Source organism: Myzus persicae, unplaced genomic scaffold, assembly GCF_001856785.1.
Source record: "Myzus persicae strain clone G006 unplaced genomic scaffold, MPER_G0061.0, whole genome shotgun sequence".
Lineage (NCBI taxonomy): Eukaryota > Metazoa > Arthropoda > Insecta > Hemiptera > Aphididae > Myzus > Myzus persicae.
This window is the reverse complement of record NW_019101080.1, coordinates 309,417-331,300: the sequence shown is the minus strand read 5'-3', so window position 1 is coordinate 331,300 and position 21,884 is coordinate 309,417. Positions and strand designations below refer to the sequence as shown.

At 29.8% G+C, this 21,884-nt stretch overlaps 1 protein-coding gene across 1 annotated transcript in view; it reads right to left on the bottom strand.

The window, feature by feature from the left end:
* LOC111027645 (protein phosphatase PP2A 55 kDa regulatory subunit) overlaps window positions 1-16,099 on the bottom strand; it is a 78,233-nt gene extending 62,134 nt beyond the window's left edge. The window contains exon 1 of the mRNA XM_022306046.1: window positions 15,457-16,099. The gene's annotated coding sequence lies outside the window, so the exon portion shown is untranslated. The remainder of the gene's footprint in view (window positions 1-15,456) is intronic.
* Window positions 16,100-21,884: the final 5,785 nt, after the last annotated feature.

Sequence of the window (21,884 nt, the reverse complement as noted above, 5' to 3'; positions counted from 1 at the left end):
AACAGTGAGTAATGCACTAATGTTACTATTCCGGTGATAGTATCTACATTTTGAATAATCCTGTACATAATAGTTTGAATATTCAAAATATTTAAAGCTTACATAAAAGAAACTTAGTGAGAAAATATAGCTCAAAAACAGGATCTATATACTATTAAAATGTTCAATGTGTAAATCTCTAAAATAATTACTGTCAAGTTAATTATATTTAGTTGAGGTACTTAATCACTTTTGGACCACCCGCACCCATGTGTTTCTCCAAGCGTCGTCAAAAAATATGCCGGAGCGTTTTCTCGAAAAAAAAAAGTGTACCAGTTGACCACTCTGAAACTGTATATTATATTGATATCATTTGATTTGTTGTTTACCTGCACGACGACGTTGATTCAAAGGCCAAAAATAAAAATTGGTAACGCATCATGGTCCATATATTACATCAATAGTATATAGTATACCTATACCTATTAAATGAATATTTCAAGTTGAGTTTGTTAGTACAACAAATGAAGTCTGTGCCATCTCGCGACACTTCGTGGCCATGCATTATAATTATCACTTATTATTATGTAACAAGTCTAGACAAATTGTTTAATATATTTGTGCGTTTTGTTCCGTGAAAACGTACAAAAATATTTGCATTTTTACGGATAATTTCTTGACTAAAAAAGAAGAAAAAAAATGAACAAAAGCAAATTAATGTCGGTGTTTGTTACGTGAAATGAAAATAAAAAATGTAAATGGAATATTTCTGCAGAACAATGCTAGGTGTACTTTAATATGACTTTATTCTCGGCTATACACTGGTCCGTGGAATCAAAACACGCTAACGCCTACGCTGAACACGCCGTGCAGAAATACATTGTGTTTTTTTTATTTTTGTTAAAGGTACAATGAACAGTGCGAACACTCAACAAGTAACATACGACTTCGGCCCTAAAAAAAAAAAGCTTATGAAATAAGTACGTAGGTGTTAACAATAATGACAGTGAAATGCAATATGCAACGGTTAGAAAATATTGTCCTCGACGATTTATGATTTATATCGATTTTAAAACCAATAAATTAACAATATTAATAATTACTACCTATAGAATAATCGTTTTGAAACTTAACATTTCCGAAACGAAAGTCCAAGGATTTACTTGTCGTAACGTAGGTACCTACTTTTTCTGTTATAGGAACGAGTTACTACGATATAATTCAAACATTATTGTATGCATAAGGTTGCCTTTTTGTATAAATATTGTACGCTTTCGGAGATTATTGCCAACCCACCTGTTTATATCCTCCAGTATTAACTTAGGTTTTAACTAAATGCGGTTCGACTTTATACGTTGGATTTCATATGAGTCATAGTTACATGTTTGAATTCACGGTTTCGGATTTGAATATTTAGAAATAACTCAAAATTTGGTCTTTGGGTTGTTCGTAGCTGTTATTCGCGGTACATATTTACATTTACCATTCATGTCCAAAAACTTTATAATTATATATACTCTACGTAGGTTAGTTTGTTACAGATAAAGCAGCATAACGATAGTTAAATCGTTAATTTTCAATCAAAAGTCATGGAATAATAATTAACGGTCTAAAATTAATTTGTACACATCATATAACATAAACACTTCCACACCACACACTATAAGTATTATGCAATATACATTATGCATACATTACATTTTACATAGTCAAAACTTGATGAAACTTAACATGCATGAATTGTTTACCGTAAAATGATTAATAATGACATATATTATATTGGCTATCAAATAAGTGAATTTAATTTAGAATTTTAACAGTCTAAATAATAGTTTAAAAAAAATTAGAATTATATATTTCATTTTTCTACAAACTTTGTAGGGTTGTACATGCCTACTAGATTACATAATATTGTTTAAGGATTAGACGCAAGATACGAATATTTACGTTTTTATGAACACGAATGTGTATTTTTTTTTATTAAATATGAATGAATTAATTACCAATTATTATACATCTAATGACACCTATATAACTTTTTAATTTCAAACCAAGTGGAATAAGTTCTATAATCAATACATTTTATAAAATAACTTAATAGATATTATACATTGTTTCAAAACGCATGTCGGAGTTAAGCATAAATGATATAATGTGTCTATTTGACGATGAAGACAGTAAATATTTTTCCACCAAAAAATGTATAATTCTATTAAAACTTGTTTTGTGTTGCTTTTAGATTAACCTAACAACATTTATGAAAATTGTTATTTTTCTCTCTCATCACTTAAATAGCTACTATACTACATTTATAGCTGTTATACTAAGTTATTAATTTTGTCAATAATTTTAAATACTTTCAGAAATATTGATAGTTATTAATCAAAATTAAATATTATTCGTGATTAATAACTACCATTATTGGTTTCCACTCCAAAAACTCGTTCACACCAAAATAATAACGAATTGTGAAAACTTTATGTCTTAGATTTGATATTATATTATTCAATAAAATATTTACAAAATTTACGTAATTATGCATAATGTGTAGATACCTACCTACCCATTAATGACATTTGGGGTTATAAACATTTATACGATTATATACATTGAACGTGCTAGGTAACCTTTTAATTATTTTACACCATTCATTTTTACGGTTAAGTGTTAACTTGTCTGCATGTCATTAAATATTATAGGTACCTCTTAAAATCTGGATGTTTTGATGATCATGATAACAACTAGGAAAATTGTATTAAGACCATTGGTACCAGACCTCCAAAAAAAAAAAAAAAAACCCATGGAGATTAAACTTAGACGAGATAAATAAATTAACCGAGACTTCCGCTCTATTCAAGGACTAATTATTTTAAAAACGGGATAGTTGCCAAAATCAACTTTCAATTCACCAGATACATTGTGGAGTAGGTATATGGGTTAGCAGATACGCGCGCAGGCTTATATGATAATGATATAATATTATATTATATTATACACCTTCGGCGACTTCAAGGACTGTGATTTTTAATTTTAATCATTGATTATTGTAACTATATTATACATTATCCACCTATAATTTATACGCATTATTATTTTATAAACGGGCGGGAGCACAAAACTGAAAAGTATAATACAATGTTTGAGATTATTATAATGTAATGTTTAATAGATTTAAATTTAAAACAAAAAGTCTGCAAGTCGGTAGAATGTATAAGACAGGAAAACCGGAGAGAGAGGGTCGTGGAGAATGAGAAGGAGTAATTAAAATATTCATAATCGTATAAGCAATATACCGTCAATAATTAATATCCCGGTGAAACAAATTACCTTTATTAGTTATTGCGTAAAGATATATTTAAGGACTCGTTAGACATGTTGTATTGTTAAGAGATCAATGCTAAGGACAACCATAAGATATATACCTGTATTTATATTTTATTCGCTCCTGCTGTATTATGTTGTTATTTAATATCAGCTTCAACACCTACTAACCAATATTTATAATTCTATAATTTATTCGTCTAAATTAATTGAACATAATTTATATTTGTTTGACTTCAATAACTTAATTAAACGTCAGTAAAACATATTTTATTGGTGAATATAAAGTACACAGATATTATTCGATGAACATCAGAACATACAACTACTACAGGTAGGTAATTGATTGTTCATCATTTAATAAATGTCGATTTAATTCGATTGATCATTGTTTCGTGGATAATTATGCAGTCGAATACATTCATTGGTGTTTGATTCGTTTTATAATATATATATTCAAGAACATTTAGGTACTTACAAACAACTATAAACTTATAATGATGTAAATTACATGTTAGGTTGGTTAATTACCTCAATTATGTTCATTACCAATAATAAATAATAATACATATTAAGGCAGCATATTTTAGTTTGATATGTATTAATCATTTTACGTTATAACTATTTAAAAATGATAATAACAACAAGAAAATTAACCTATTCAATTAATTAATTACAATTAATTGTAGTGAAGATAATTTACATTTATATTTTTCATTACATAATCTATAACTTTTTGGGTAGGTTTTACCCAATAAATGTTATAAGCATTAGTAAGCCATTTTATTACATTTTTTTATGAATCAATTACATATGTGTGACAGCGAAAGAAAAGTAAACATTTGGTCAAAATATTTGCAATTATTAACTACTATGTGATCACATAAGTTTATATCTTTCTATGTAGGTTAATATGTTAATATGTCTATGGTTAATGTTATATATACTATAATATGTATATTAGGAATGACAGAAATAATGACTATTAGCGTCTCGCGAAGAGATATACCGTGGCAAGTAAACCATGATAATATATAACACTGTTTAAAAAAAAAAAATTATTATTAGATCTCATGGTCAATACGATATACGAAGCACGAGACTATTTTAATGCTTTCAATGACACGGTTTTGTGAAAAATACGATGGGAGATTTTCGAGGAAAAATGTTTGATTCGTGGACAACGATTTAATAGGAATTATTTGGGATGTTCGAGCGTAATATTAAAAAACGAATCTATCGTCGGAACGTCAAAAGTTCCCCAAAGTTCATGGTGAATTCAAAATCCGATAAAAAAATAAAATTGACATTGGGAAGCCCGCATTGGTTTGATATTGATACACGCATTTATATATATATATATATATATAGGCATGTATATAATACGGGTTGAGTACTTGTACAACAAAGGTTGTAAGTATAACCGTATGAGTAAATATTATAATTTCACGCGGACTCAACCCACCGAATAAAGTGCATTTTTTCTACACTATGTTCGATTGTGGACGACAAAAACGAGGAAATGATTTTAGTTAGTATTGTCTCGCCGAACAATTTTAGTTTTCCATCGCACACAGGTACATAAAAACCGCAGGTATCGTGTTGATGCACATAATAATATTGTTATACTGGTACCTATGTTTAGACCCATGTTTATGACTTGAATGTCGAAAACCGGCTAATATGAGTTAACTTCGTCTGATTTTCGTACACGGTCAACAAAACCAGAGTTGAATCGCTCGACATGGATTTGTACAAGATGTATTGAACATTTAAAAGTCGCGAACAACAGCATAGTCAATACAATGCTCATCGACAAAATATTATGTTCGACCACATATTATTCTGTACAAGGTACAACTTTTTTCAAGTTAATAGCCGTCGTCGGTCCGGTAATATCGCGTACCCACGTAAATGTAAGCAATTACACAATGCACGTCCTTTGTTTAAATTGTTTAAAATAATATGTTTCGATATTTTTTTATGATATTACAGTTATTCGGAATCGGCTAAAATTAAATTTTCCATTAGGAATGATATTAATGTAATGATGCAAATTATTACGTTTGTATAATAGATTCTCCTGGTTCTTCGTCGCAATGTTATGTATTTCTTTATAAAATTGCGATAACAATTAATTAATTTTATGCTTTGAAAGTTGTTTTTGGCTTACTACGTCTTATTAACGAACGTTTACTAGACTTGCGATGCTAATAATATTATGTAGATTGAAATCACATGTCTAATTTGTGATACGAAATTCAGTGAGATTAATGTGCTGAAAAAAAAAATATATTATAATTATCTAAACCTCTTATAATAGTTTTGGCACGATTTTTGGTAATGCGTATATTTACAAGAATAGTATAAGTCCTATAATGACGTCTAAACTAAGGAACCAGGTGTACTTACGTCAGAATATTTACAACACATGTCACAACGAACGACATTTTCCAGTGTTCTCATTGATTATTTGATTTTAATATTATAATAATAAAAAAAAAATAAAACAAAAAACCGACTATTCAATTTAAATTCTAACTTTTTGTCCGATTCAAAATCTATAAGTGCATAAACTCTTATAATATTTCATTCATCAATTTAAATCGATTTAACCTAATACTTTACAGTCTTTACACCAATATCTATGTGTAAATATTTTATCATTAAAAAGTGGATGTAAAGTTTGATGTATGATTAATTTAATTGAAAAAATATATCATAAACAATAATAACATGTTATATTAATCATCCATTGAAGTAGCTAAAAATAGATGAAATAAATAGGTATATTATAATAAAATACAATGTTTAATTTGTACAGGAAATATTAGGTTTGTAATTAATTTAATCGTATTTTGATATTCAGGAGCGTGATAGAAAGATCATTAGTTTAACAATGATGTGCTCGATATTGTGTTCTATTAATAGATACATTAACGTTTTTTAATGAGCAGTAACAATCTTTTTATAATAATTATAATATTTACAGGTAATATACATAGATAAATATTATATTCAGATTATATATTTATATTCCTACAATATACAGTAAAAAATGTGAAATACAATACAATACAATACATTAAAATGATATCGTGTATACTATATCTCTATAATTATTCAAGCTTATAACCCAAATATAATCGTCAAACAACTGTCAGCGTGTACCTACAGTCTGCATTTTATACCAATTCGTTTTTTAAAACAAATAAATATATTGTTTCCATTTCGTTATGTTGATTCGTCTGCTAAACAATAATTATTTGTTCTGATTCTATATAATTGCGATTTTTAAGTTTAATTTAAGTTTATAAAATACAATTCAAACTCGGTTTTGCCTTAAACGATGATATTCACCGTACACCCACATCATTATTTGTGTTATAATACTTCAACATTTGAAAATAATTACGATTGTCTGCTCTAACGACCTTATTAAAAATGGTTTAAAGAAACGAAAATTGTACACAATAACGAAATAAGGGAATATCTTATAATAAAATGGGTTCTGAATATTATATAAAGAGCTTTAAATCATTCATGGCTTAGTTTTATGTTGTTGACGGGTCGGACGAAGGAGCTTCATATTTTATACAATTATGTTAAATTGTTAAAGGCAATTATAAAACATTGATCATCCTGGGATATCTCGTCAATATAATTTCGTTTTATAGAAAGTGAACTCGATACTTTTTTACTTTTAGAGCTATACTATACCGCGACTAAACAAAGTTCAAACATAATTATGCATAATCAATTTTCTGAATTTAAGGACATCGATCGATTGGAATCGTTTTATTTTGAGCCACGGTATGCTTAAATAATTTGATAGAAGCTAAAATAAATAAATATTAGATGTTTAAAAGTGTACCTACCAATTACATTTTGTGTATAATTAATTTGAATATTATGATTAAAGTTTGCGATGTAATTCCATAATATTTTACACCAAAATTTCGTAACTGTGTACTTAATAATACGCCCAAATACTAATTCACGAACACTATAAAAATTGTAGGTATTTTAATCTTCTTAATTATTGACAACAGTTACGATGGCTACCCTATTCAATATCACGTGTCAAAGTACTTTTTTTTTTACTATATTTCCGACCAGTTTTTATAACACGTATTCCTCAATAATACAAGTGCCTATGTGGTCAAGTAGGAAGTTATTTTATCCAAAACCTAGACCTAATTGGAGTGTAAAAAAAATAACGTGAATGTCACATGGATATCAATTCAATATCATTCATACACAGACACTGTGTACCTACATTGTTTTTTTAACTTGTATGTATTGTTATAGACGTGTATTAGAGTAATTGGGATGGACAATTTACGAATTCTTAACGGTGAAAAAAAACGAATACCTACATAGAACACATTTCTCGGAAATCTCAGTGTATAAAAAACTTAGGTATTTAATCAATCTTATTAATTTTGTACAAATTTAGTCATAACAAAAATACATTGCGTGTGTTGTGCAGTAAAATAATTTTAGGTTTACTCAATGCAATACTTGTTAGTAGGTTGCTGTTATAAAATATGTTTACCACTGATGCAAATAGTATGTAAGCACAATATTTTATGATGGACAAACAATAATTTAAACAATTATCACACGTTTGCTATATAAACATATAGAAAGGCGATTTCGTATCCTCACACCTTGGTGGAAATTAAAAACAATAATTTAAAATCTAGACATATTTTTGAATCGTCTAAAAACGTTCTATTGTGTGATTTAATGCAAAAAGAAGTATTTAATAGAGTAATCAGTTTTACGAAGGATGAGGACGTGGCAGATTCTGTTAGAAATGTATTCCTCGACATCGATAACTTACCTGCCTATGTGTTGATGCTTCATAGAAATGAACATAAAACTTAGAAATCTTAAAAGTAAAATATTTTTTTTATGATGATTTGCATCAATATACCAACATGCAAACAAAGATAGTCATATAATGCATATTTTGTCGGTGGTAAAAAAATTATTATAATATACATTATTACATTAATAAACCTACTAAAAAATAAATAATGAAGCTAATGATTCGATATTTTTCTGTTTTTTCAAGATATATGCCTTGATTACACCACTATACGTATTTATCTACAATTGATTGAGCCGCGGGAACTATTTTATTTATACAATTATAAAATAAAATGTTAAACTATCGTTTAATTTTTTTTTTGTGTTGTTGTGGGGTTACCAAATATATTTTCGCATTTTAAAATATTTTAAAAGTCCATTCTTCTTTTTTGGTTATAGTATTTTATAAATGCAGCCATAGAACATTAACTTGTTCGTTCCATTGTGTTGCACTAAAACGTAAGAAGTTAAGCGTTGTACCTAATTGAATTGATAAATACAATTGTTATTCGTTGCATTGCAGCACAACGATAAGCATAAAAGAACACCGCAATAATATCTCATATTTTCAGAAACAACAAAAATACGCGTTTTGCCGAGAAAAAATAACAATTTTCTTTATATAATAATCTGTTATTCAGATGTTTAATCAAAATCATATACGTAAGACTTTATAATATCTCAACGCAGGTGTTTACTTTTGATTGTTCTCGAAAAACAATAATCTATATTTTTATTACCTATGCCTATAATACGAATCATGAATGTGATGAATCATATAAAAGTGTTATTCCGTATTATGGATAATGTAGGTACTAATTTAAAATAACATTGTTTACAATTACATGCCTCAATGTCATCAGACTTAAGGTGCCAACACAAGTGGGCTCGTTTTTCAAAATCCATTTGTTTTATTTTTCTAATCAGTTACCTATTATAATTTCAACGTTAAACGTTTTCTTTACCTACCTACTTAAAATTTTTTTTTTTACTTAAGTACGAAATTATTATATTGAACGACGGTTGTTATTTCATTTGTTGTGTTACTGTGACGTAGTGCAGTTGTAGTATATTAATAGTAGATATTTTACACAATTTTTCATCTATTCATAGCTCTTAAACTTAGCAGACCCGTGACACTCCTATTGTCAATACAAACTTGACGTGAAATATTACGTATGGAATATGGAAATGTACTAACTACAAGACCAAGTAAACTCTTCGCATTTATCAATATCTATACCTTATCAAAGAATTACTTACTGAATCTTAGAGGATATTGTTAGAACATAATATCATGAATAATATTAGCCAACAGTTGTATTATTATTCCAATGATGTAGGTTATCCAAAAAAAACTGAAGGAAAACTCAATAAAGATTGTACCATAATAAATGGTAATTTAAATCATTTAATAGCTGAAAAACACAATTACTGTTCTCGACATCATATTAAATCAAAACGATAGAGTAAAAACCAAAACCAAAATCTTTAGTTTGGAACTATGTTCAAACTCAATCGTTTCGTGCGCTATACGACATGAATAGCTAAGCGTAAATTGAATATACAGACGATTATTATGTTTTATTAGTTAATTGTTATCAATATTTTTTAATTTTTTTAATGTATTACGTTATAGTATAATACGCATAGACATTCGAGGTTCGATGTTAGGAAGGTTTTATGCAAGTCTAGTAATAAAATAATTAAAAGTGAAATTAAAAGTGAAAATCAATAATGTTATACCACACTTGGCAATTAATAATTAGACTGGGTCATTTTATTTAAACGGGAAAAGTTTATCAACGAGATAAAAAAAAATACCCATAAAAATCGTTATAATTTCATGATTATGAATATGAATCGAGTCCAATTAATTATATAAGTATATAATATTTCTCAATAAAAATCAAATGAGTTATTAGTGGACATTTCTGGAAACATATTATGACATAATCTAATTCGTATGTAATATACAGAATACAGATAGCATGGATATAATATAAATTATATACCACCATCAATGTTAGTTTAAGACATTTTAAAGCGTATTATTTACTATATAATATTCATGCGAATATAATAATTTGTAACGTTCAATTTCGTTAGAACTCTGACAGGTAAGTACTTGTGTGTGAATTTCATCGTAATATAAAAAAGTTTAAAAATATTCGCTGAAATATATTTCAATTATTGTAGGTATATATATAATATTGTTTCGCCCCTCGTGTTTAGCTGTGCATACTTTTTACCGTGAACAGAAAATTAAACCATGTGCGCTTTTTTTCTAAAGTCATCTAAACTCCACTGCTGTTGTTGTTATGCCGCTCGTAAAATATTATATTCATTCGGTGGTGTGCGGAAAACGAATGCGTTATTATTGTTATTATTTTTTTTTTTATTATTATTATTGTGTTTTTTAAAAAAAAAAAAGTTTTCATTTCCTCTCGTTATTGCCAAAGTACCTACCTGCCTATACCTGCCCATAGATCTGCCGCAGCTCAAATTTGACGAAATGACAACAACAATGATGGTATACGGCGTATAATATTATATTATACGTTACAGGTACCTATAAACCCAAAAGAGAGCGTCGCGACGACAGATGTTACACCTATATATGTATATGCGGTATCCGACAACGACTCGTGTGACGGAAATAATATTATGCGAAAACAAAAGATCTCGAGTAAAACTATATACATCCGTCACGTTTGCTCTGCGGCAGATATCAAGTTTTCAAAATTCGCGTGTCTCCGTTTAGCAAAAACACATACACATATACCTGCAGCGTATCCGATATTCGTGTGTGTGTGTGTGGGTGGGTGGGTGTGTGTGAGTGAGGGTGAGTGCGGGAGAGTGTGGGTGAGTACGTGTGCGTGTGCTCGAGAGAGATGTCGTCCTCATCGCGGGGGGCAGACAAAAGGGACGAAACATAGACGCCAAACGGGCTCGGCACGCACGTCGTAAAAAACTTGCGCCGAGTGTCTTTGTGCAGTGTCCGCCTCGTACATTTAATATCATTATGAATGTATTTGTCCAGAGAATACGCATCCTGCAATGACACCACGCCGGCTGACTATGGTCGTGGTAAGCATTTCGTCTCCGGTTCATCACCCGCGGTACGTACGTACATATCGTTGTTGTTATTATCATTATTACGCACATTGTACACCGTCGTGTTCGATAATTATTGTTTTTTTAATCACAGGACCCATATTATGCACGCCTACACCTGCGTATTATTGTTGTACGCGCGACTATACCAGACATGCTAATATTGATAATAATTGTTATAATAATGATACCTATATGTATTATTATCGAAGTGTATCAGGTACCATAGTTATACACGAATAATTAATAAACGACGAGTGTGACGGAATCCAGTTCGTATATTTTGGACGACGGCGACTTATTTTGTCGTCGACCAGCAGTATTTTGTTCAACAACTTTTAAACTAGTTTTGGTTGTGAAGGTATACGTTATAAACTTCAATGTCGATAAAACGTCGAAGTGATGGTAATAAAAACATAATTCGAACTTATAACCATTTGGTTGTCGATTAAATTTAATAAAATCACTTGTGAACAATAAACAAAATAATTAGTTTTAATGTTTTAATTAAATTACGAGTTAATTATCGGCCAGTGAAGATATTATAACTGTTATTATTAATTATTATATCGTCATTAATATTATACGTGTGTAACGTAATAAAAAAAAGATAAAGAAGTTACACCGGGAGATAAAGAAATTATAGACGGAAAGAAAAATTATTCACATACGCGTTTGACAATATAACTTTCCAAAATTCAAAAGATGTATTGAATTCGCCCCCATACGAACACGCACGCACACATACGCGCAGTTAATGGTTAGTGTCCATAAACAAGATATACCTTATTGGTTATTGTGCTTAAAATTTATTATAGATAGTTATACCTAAATAAAGCTGATTTTAAAAAAACAAATCAAAATACACATTTTTGAATTCATTACATATAAAATAGTAAATACAGTAAACATATTATTAAAATAATAGCCAACTGCAGTTTTATTATGGTGGTAAGAAATTTTAACTAAATTACTTATATAAATGAAAAAAAATATTTGAATACCTACTATCATCGCTCCGCTTAGAATCTAAAATGATAGATATATCTCAATTATATTGACAACGGCACTGGGACTTATTTGTATGTTTTTATTTTTGGTGTATTGGGGAGAAAAGTATTTTTGCTTCACTGAACAATTCTTTAGAGGTGAACCCTTTTTTTACTCGTCACAGGTTACACTCAAATTAATATGCTTTTACCTAATGGAAAAATTCTACGTCATTCTCGAATCTCGATGTATTAACTCTTATATTTTATTTTTAGAATTTATTTTAACGTTAATACTGTAATACATAAACAAAACTGAGTAAATATTTAGTATTGATTGATTCATTTTTAATAAAAATGCAAATATCATTTAATTCTTCTTGGTTGCTTTTATTCTAAATGTTTACCATTTGCTCGTGTGAAAGCTTATATTGTTTTTATTTATGTTGGGTACCTATATGCGTAAGTACATTATGTCCTGCAGATTATAATATTCAAGAGCTATTGAAGTCATTCGGCAGAATACATAGGTTAGGTACGTATCTCGTATCAAATTATCATACTAAAATTTTAGCAGTGCTTTCGAAATGTACAAGCTTGGAAGGTAGTTTTAGTTTTTCTGTTTTTGAACTGTTGTGAGTATATTTGATGCCATTGTTCTCGAAAACGACTTGTCGAAGTAACATAAGAATCTCAAGGGGACAACACAATGGTCCATAATAATTAGAGATTTTATAGAGAACACAAATTTACATATGCACCACAGTCTACATTTGAAGAGGACGAAAAGCAAATCTACACTCATTTTTCTCGAAATAATAAAATAAATTGTTGTTTCAGTTAAGAAAATAGCACACAAGCAAATATAACTACGTAACTTAAATTTACTTAATCCAAATATGTACGATATCATTTATTAGTTATTTTTTTTTTAAATACAAAATAAATAAACTATATCAAATCTATTATTTAAAGCGATACCTACATCTAGATGGAAAATTAACCTGGAAAATCCACATCATCCAAAACCATAACCAAGGTCATACAATGATGATAATCCTGCATCCATTGTTAAATCACAGTTCAACACTTCAGATGAAATATACCCTACTATACTACGGTAATAATAATACCTCACTTAACCTACACAAACCCAGGATAGATAGCACCATTCCCAACAAAAATTAAAAATTACCAACTTGCCAAAATAAATTACCAAGAATAACACTAAAAGCCCCTCGTTTCAAGCAAAATAAACAGCTTCACAACGGTACTGGATTACCCTACAAGAATACCTAGTTTATCAAAATAATACATATCTTATCGCAATTATTTATACACAAAATATAAAGACGGATAAATAATTTTCAAAAGGGGAAAAAACAGAATTTCAACTATTGGAAAAAAATTTGAACGTATAAAGACCATAAAAAAATGAAATCATATTATTTAGAACTTTTAATTGATGGGTGAAATGAACAATTAATGTTCTCAGTCATATACACTATACGTATGAGTAAATGACATAACGTAAAATGTGCGTCGTACCTATTAGCGACAACTGATTTATACAAAGATATTTATTTTAAATTTTAATATGTGGTATTATAATTAAAAATCAAGTTTGATTAATTGAAACCAGTTTTTGGTTCTAAAAAAATGAGCTGTTTATACCCTACACTGTACATTTATAAAAAAAAATGGTTTTTTTTCACATTTAAATAAAACTATCAAAATAAATAATGAAAAAAAATCAAATATTGCAAAACCGTATAAAACTACGTTTTATTTATTGTAGACTTCGAGCCGAGCGAAGTATTGGTTGTACAATGTGGTGTATTCTTATTCATATCATTTTAGGTACACTTTATTATGGATATAGATATAGATTATACATGTAGATCCCATAACATATTTATGCAACACGCAAATTAAATATCTAGACTATATAATATTATATTATACTCCAAGTTTTTTGATGGATGATTGATTAGACTATTAGAGAAAACATCATTCCGGTTTACTGAACTCAAGGTTTTCTTTTAACCAAATTCAATTAGTTTATTTTTTAACGTTTGCTAAATTTAATATAAAATAATCATTGATGTTTTATGTTTATATTTTAGTAATACGAATACATTTTATCATTATATTTTATAGTAATAAGAATTTGTATTTTTTCTGTTTGTTAAAGGTTGCGTGAAACTTATATTATGTTTCAACTGATAACAAAATGATCAAAAGTAACATTTATACTCTAAGTACGTTTAAATATTCATTAAGAACTAGATTAAATAATGGTTTAAACTTTATTGTAGTTAATGAAAACACTATTTATAATGGATATATTATTATTTATTTTATAAACATTTATTATTTATTGTTTTAAAAAAAAAGTTTTTCTCGTTACTATTAAAAATGAATTGGAAGTCTGTGAGTTTTTCTAAAGTAAGCATACTAATGTAAACAATTAAGCAATTCAGTGATTCAAACAAATTTTATATTCCATTTTCTTTCTCTATTTTTTTTTTTTTTTTTAGTCATAATTAAGTCAACAAAACTGTAACTGGTGAAAATTTTAAATTTTGGACAGAACCCGTATTGTTTATTTAAAACAAGTATGTAGATGGAAAAAAATGTATGTATTTTGTACTAACCAATATTGAATATACTAGTAATTTCATTACAATTTTAAATCCATAAATGGTAGGTAGGTAGGTAGGTCAGGTAGGTAGTCGGTATTCATATTATATTTTGTGGAACTGTGTTTGGAGAGGCCATTTGTAGGAATAATATATAAACTCAAACCTTTTACTTCATTGTTCTAGAATGTGTATTTATCAATACCCCGAACGGTAATAAATACGACAGAGTAGTATAAATTGCATATCCACCGATACAATATGTACCTACGGACGGTTACGGCATAAATCATATGACATAGAAATGCGGTCGAAATTATAAACGACTACGCAAGATATTTATTTTAAAATCAATTTGTATATTATTACGTGGGCATGGACGGTGTTACTTTTGTTTAACTAACTCGTCTGTATTGTATAATATATATATACGATATATCTATATAAAACCAAAGAAACCCGAGCTTTTTCGGTGCAGTACAAATTGAATTATTATTATCATTATTATCGTCACGTGGAGGTCGACTTACCTTAAAATGGGAAATCCTTGCGGACGTTGGACACATTTTCAAACGTCCAATGACGTTGATAATAGGGATTGCGGAAAAACTCCTCGCGAAAGCGCACAAAATCGAAACTTTCACAAGCGATTGATTATTGAAAAATCTTAGAAAAAATAAAAAATAATTTTAACAAATTTCGTTCCGAACTCGATAATCGATTTTATAATAATATAAGTGAAAACGTCCGACTCTTTAATACAACAAGCGTATTATGGTGTGTGCGATGCTCGCGAGCAGTAGGTCGACCGTGTTCCAGTGTGCGATAATAATAATTCCAACAAATTCCGATCGATGTCGGTTGTTGGAAACCGACGGATTATGTTTTTTAATTATATAAAAAAAAAATTTCGGTACGAGAGAGCAAGAGAGAGAGAGAGACGAGACTCGGGAAGGCGGAAGAATCGATAATTAATGTAAACGACGAAAAAATAAGACAATTAAAAAAACAATAATAATAATAATATCATCGACGAATCGATGTTTTTTTTTTTTTTTTTGAAACGGCGGCAAACGATAACGTTACGACTGGGTTTCGGATTTAAAAGTTGGGCGCGATCGTACGACCATCAGACTCGCACACGAGTGAGTGAGGGACTCTCGGAGATGGTATTCGCGAAACGTCGCAACGGAGAGCTAGCGCAACGCGTAATGGCTTGAATGTGCGCGTGTGTGTGTGTGTGTGTGTGTGTGAGTGAGTGTGAGTGTGCGCGCGCGCGCGCCCGTCGTCGGTTTGTGTGTGTGTGTGTGTTCGTGTGTATCCACGCGGTCGGTCCGGGGGGGAATCCCCTCTGGCCTGCAGAGCGCGCACGCGGTGGCCGCTGCCGCCGCCGCCGCCGCCACCCGAGAGCTGCTGTGTGCGGTATGTGTGTCGCGCACAAACAAGTGGAAAAACAATAACAAAAACTAATAATAATAATAATAATAATAACGATAGTAATATTATTGCGGCGGCGACGACGACGACGATGATGACGATGATTATTTTGCAATAATATAATATTTAATAAAATGACTATCAAGGCGACGACGCGGCACAGTGGGTCAATCCGCAGCTGCATTGTTGCGACAGACTACAAGAACGTACTGTGGGTACAACTTCGGGGGGTGTTCGTGCAGGGCGCAAGTGGATATTATGAGATTTCGAATGTCGAGAGGCTCGAAATCGGTCGGACACTTGACACATGATGGGACAGGGGCAATTTATTTCGTGATACAGTTCTTACAATAATATACACCTGCAAGACGTAAATATTTATGACAAATTACGACAAATCGCTAAATGAACGAGCACCCGCATTACAATAATATCATGTTTGAACTCAGCAACCTCGATGTAACCCAACGCCCTATCAGTCTAGCAGTCGGGCCCGACGAGGACATCAGCACTCAAATTTTAAAGTTGTATAAGCTGTAAATTTACAAAAAAAAATCATGTCAATTAAAAACAATATATTATTATGTATAATAAATACGTAATGGCACAAACTTTGATGTTAAATTATTACTTATGAAGTGCAAACTCGCCATCGAGATGCTCTGACCGGTGACTTTAAATGGTAATAAAACTTATCAATGATTATTATTATTATTATCATCGGTAGAACTGTAGACAGACTTAATATTCACCGAATTACAATTATATACTGCTGTCTGTACATTCAAATATATTTTTTCTTTTTGCAATACTGCTCTAAATGAATCTGTCTACGTCGAATAATTGCTTTAACTATTTTAATATTTTTTTTTGCCAATTTTGGGTTTTGTCTTGAAAGCTCCTCTGTATTTAAGCTCATCTGTCATACCACATGGTTTAATATGGTATAATATTTGTGTTTGGAGTGTTTGGCAGATTATGGGCAGGTTCAGACGGGATTGACTGCAGATTTCAGTTTCCTAGTAATACGGAGATGCTTTTATTCCCGTTTCTATTGACGTGAAAGTAAAAAAGCTCTGGCAGCGTGCGCTCTACAGAAGGGATTTTTTTTCAATTTTCTCGGCGTATGCATTGCGCTACTGTCCTAAACTAAGCGTCCGGAAAAACTATACTGAAAAAAACTGCGACCGACCTCCGTACGATCGTTTAAGGAACGCCATCGCTTCGCAGGAATTCATATAATGTATATACGATAGCACGCAAGACTTATATCCTGCGCCGCAAATGTACGATCGAAACAAAATCCGACGTCCGGTAATATACGCTCCCTGTGTACATGTAGTGTCCGGTTTTTAAACGTTAGTTTTTGTATTGCACCGCCGCCGCTTAATATAAGAATCCCCAACGCGGTATCCGGTAACGCGGTATCCGGCCGAGAAACGCGCGTCGTACAATACGATGTGGCTATTTAATATTATATTATTGTGTTAAAATATAATATACAATAAATATGCATGCATATACCTAGCCATACATAATATTATAGACGTATTGTATACAAACTCGCCCTAGCGACCGGCCCGGTCGTATAATTAATGCGACGACAACGGAACTTTGTGACAAAAGGGGATTGCAGACACCTCTTTCTCTCCATCTCTCTTAAGCACCTATATAATATAACATGCACGTAAGTAAGGTAAATACTATCATTTACACCGCATAGAGACGTTCAAACGAGCTTTTGAACCTTTGAATACCTATACTATGGTTTTATGGAAATACCTATACAATATAATATGTTTAATGTATACTGTATATTCTACATAGGCACTAAGGTACATCGACGTTCAACACAAATCGATTGGATTCCCACAACTGTGTCGATTTTTTTCCAAAATGATTGAATAATATATATACACATGTTTAAGTGATTATATTGATTTATTCGGTTGGGTCAGCTGAGCATAGATATCGTCAAGAAATCGTCATTCATATGCTAATAATAATTAATAACAAATAATATTGTACCCAATACAATTATGAACTCTCGAATAAAAGGTAAAGTTCCTTATATTACGATGAAGCAAAGATAAAATAATATATATATTTTGCTTGTATTACACACTGACTATTCTTATAATGTTGCAAAAATATTTTAACTTTTAAAGATCAGTTTTTACTTATATAACTAAATTAGTCTACTTATGTATGTGGGTATAGACACCTATTTGTAACAGTCTTAATATACATGACATTGAATGTTTGAAATATTCATGGTTAACCTCGAATAGTAAAGGTAATTTAGACTGTTATGTCATAACAAGCTCTATGCTGTCTGCAGTTACAATTATTATTATTAAAACAAAAATACTCGCAAAGTCTGCTTAGTAGACTCTATGTAATATTATAATCATGAATCAAATGAAAGATGGTAATTATTTTGTGTACAAGCTTATGATAATATAATACAATCGATGGTTCTCGACAGAAATAATGTCAATAATTTGGATATTCTCGTCAGCTTGATACAAAAAAATACGCCACTCAAAAATAAGAAAAATATCAAATCATCTCCACCAATAAGAAAGACGGTCGTGTATTGAAGTGTAATTATTGTGAATTATTAAACTAAATGGAATTTCGTCTGAATATAGAAATATTATTCAACTGTTGACTCATAACAATTATTGTAGTAATATTATCATTTATGATAGGCGCTGTTGCTGGACAATTAACAATAATTAGAAATTTGATAAAAAATTATGTCTAATAATTTTGTATAGGATATAGGTAGGTACTTACACAGTGGATGACGCTCGTTATTGTGGGGTTTTTGTCATGCACAAAGAAAATCGCAACTCACAACATAAATTATTGCGTTTTTAAATACGTGAAAATAATAATTAATATTACATGTTTTTGACTTTTATCGTAATTAGTAATAATTTTATGACTCAAGATTCATAGAAAAAAAAGAGATAAATACATTTTGTGTACATACAATTCAATATTATCATAATAATTACGACGGATCTACGAGGTTGGAAGCATGCAATAAGCGTATGCAATAATTATTAAGTCGATTTTTTTTAATAATAAATGGCGCATTTAGCAATAATAACTGGAAAAGTTTAGAATATTGTAACTTATAATCTATCATTCACAAACTATAACTACATAATATCAAATTACAGAAATTTATTTTTAACTTACGAATATTAAAAAATCCATTATTTAGGTTATCACTGATTATTAAGACAATCGTTTTATTTATTATTACCTACCTGTTATTACAATATATTATACTATACACAATAGTATAGTTATAAAGAAATATTTCAGTTATTCCTGTAATTTTATGAAGATATCGTACAAATATGTCATATCTGTAGTTAACATAAAACGGATAACTGCAGTATATTTTAATTAAAAGATTTTTATATGTATCCTATTGTGTTTGATACGCAGTTAAATTGTTGAGACATAACCCACAAATTCTTTAAAATACGATACCCATTGACTTTATATTTATTTAGATTTTAGGTACTTATATAAAAAAAGTATTTTAATTATTTTCTATATTCATTATGAACTAGATACGATTATTGTTTAAATGTTTGTGTTGATGGACATTTATATAATATTTTTTTTACAGCTCAACTTTTAAAATATAGAATATTTTTATAAACGTTTTTATATCTTTTTTTACGACTTTAAACAAATAAATATATACACAATATATAGTACATGTTCAACGCCCTGTGGTATCAAATATAAAATATTAAAGTGGTCGTTATTTTATTTTTATTTTTTTGTTGTTTGGACATTAAAAGTTCATTTTTAAAGAATGAAATACTTTTTAGAAGTAGAAAAGGTTTTCAATGTACAAAGCATGCAGTTTTCGCTGAGCTGAAAGTAAAAATTGTTGCTGTCTATAATGTTTACGGACTTAACATTCTTGGATTACAATTAACGCCCAACCTGAGATTGTCATATTAAAAATACGATTCTCTACAACAATCGTCAATCCCTTACGTTCATTCTCAAAACACTTTGATACCAGCATTAAATTTCTCGAACAAGTTTTATCTCAGTTTATGCAATAATAAAATAGGTACAAACATTTTAAAACACATCTCTTCGAACATTAATTATAATGCTCTTCCGTACATCTCACATTACACCCCATAACATAGTGTTCTAAAAACAATATCAAATAAGCAAATAATATGTTCTAAAAACGTTTTCACAATACTTAAACCTGTCCACTTAAGTAATCTCAGAAAAATCTTCTACATACATTTCAAACAAAACTGGTCTCATCTAACCAACACAATAATAGTTAATATTATAACATGTATCTACTATCTACAGACTACTAAAAAGCATTTATCTAAAAAGAATAACAATATTAAAAATAATTCACTGCATATAATAGTAATTGTTGATAATAGCTGCCACTGTTATTATCAAAATAATAATTCATGTGTTTTTACTACATTATAATAATAAATACGTGTTGTACCTGACAATTCGTAAAATTGTATATTGTCAAAATAAGAAATCAGGGAACTCGCTCAGCTACTGCAGATAAGTGTGCAAATAAAAACTGTATAAATATTTGAGAAAAAATGCAAGTCTCTACGGTTTTATTTTTGAATTACAATCAAAAAACAATATTATTTTGTTAACAACTGGTTTTCCGTAGAGGACACTTTTATTTGTCACCTCACAGAAACCACCCCCAAAGTTACAAAAAATAAACCACAAACATTGTAAGACCAATACATTTATCACTCAGCTTAGAATCTTAACTGTTAGATGTGTATTTTTTTAAGAAATAGTACGAATTGAAAGTCAAACGGTGTTCTTCAATATTTCACACCTTTACAGGCACACAAAATAGTGCTCTATCACTGTAAAATATATTAGTTTAGTAAAACAAATTAAATGTTACAATACTAATGGCGTTGTTTAATGTACAATTACGAGGAGGTAAGTGTGTATACCACAATATTTTATTTATGGAAAACACATAACCCTTTTCTACAGAAGGTAAGCGAGCACGCAATAATATTTAAATATCATCAAGTTTACCATTCGTCGAAGTAATTAATGATTTAATTAAAATTGATGGATAGTGATTTTGCAATTTTCCAATCAAAAACCCACAATGATAATAAGTACTACACTATTATACAATACACATAATTATATATGTGGTGCAGAAGAAAGCATAGCGAGAGGAGTCCCATAACTTGTTGTCTAATTGAATAAGTCAATAAGAATTTATTCAGTCATTATTGGAAAAAGAAAATTTGCTCCTGCAATGCGTGTAAGCCACATATTATTATTATCATCATCATGGAATAGTGATCACCGCAGCCTGCAGTAAGACGAAACACGAAAGAAAAATGTGTGGGAACGAGAGCAGCTGGTGGAAAAATAAAATAAGTAAAGGTTGTAATAGTGTAACACGTATGTATAATAATATAGAGCACGAAACGTCCGGAAGAACCGG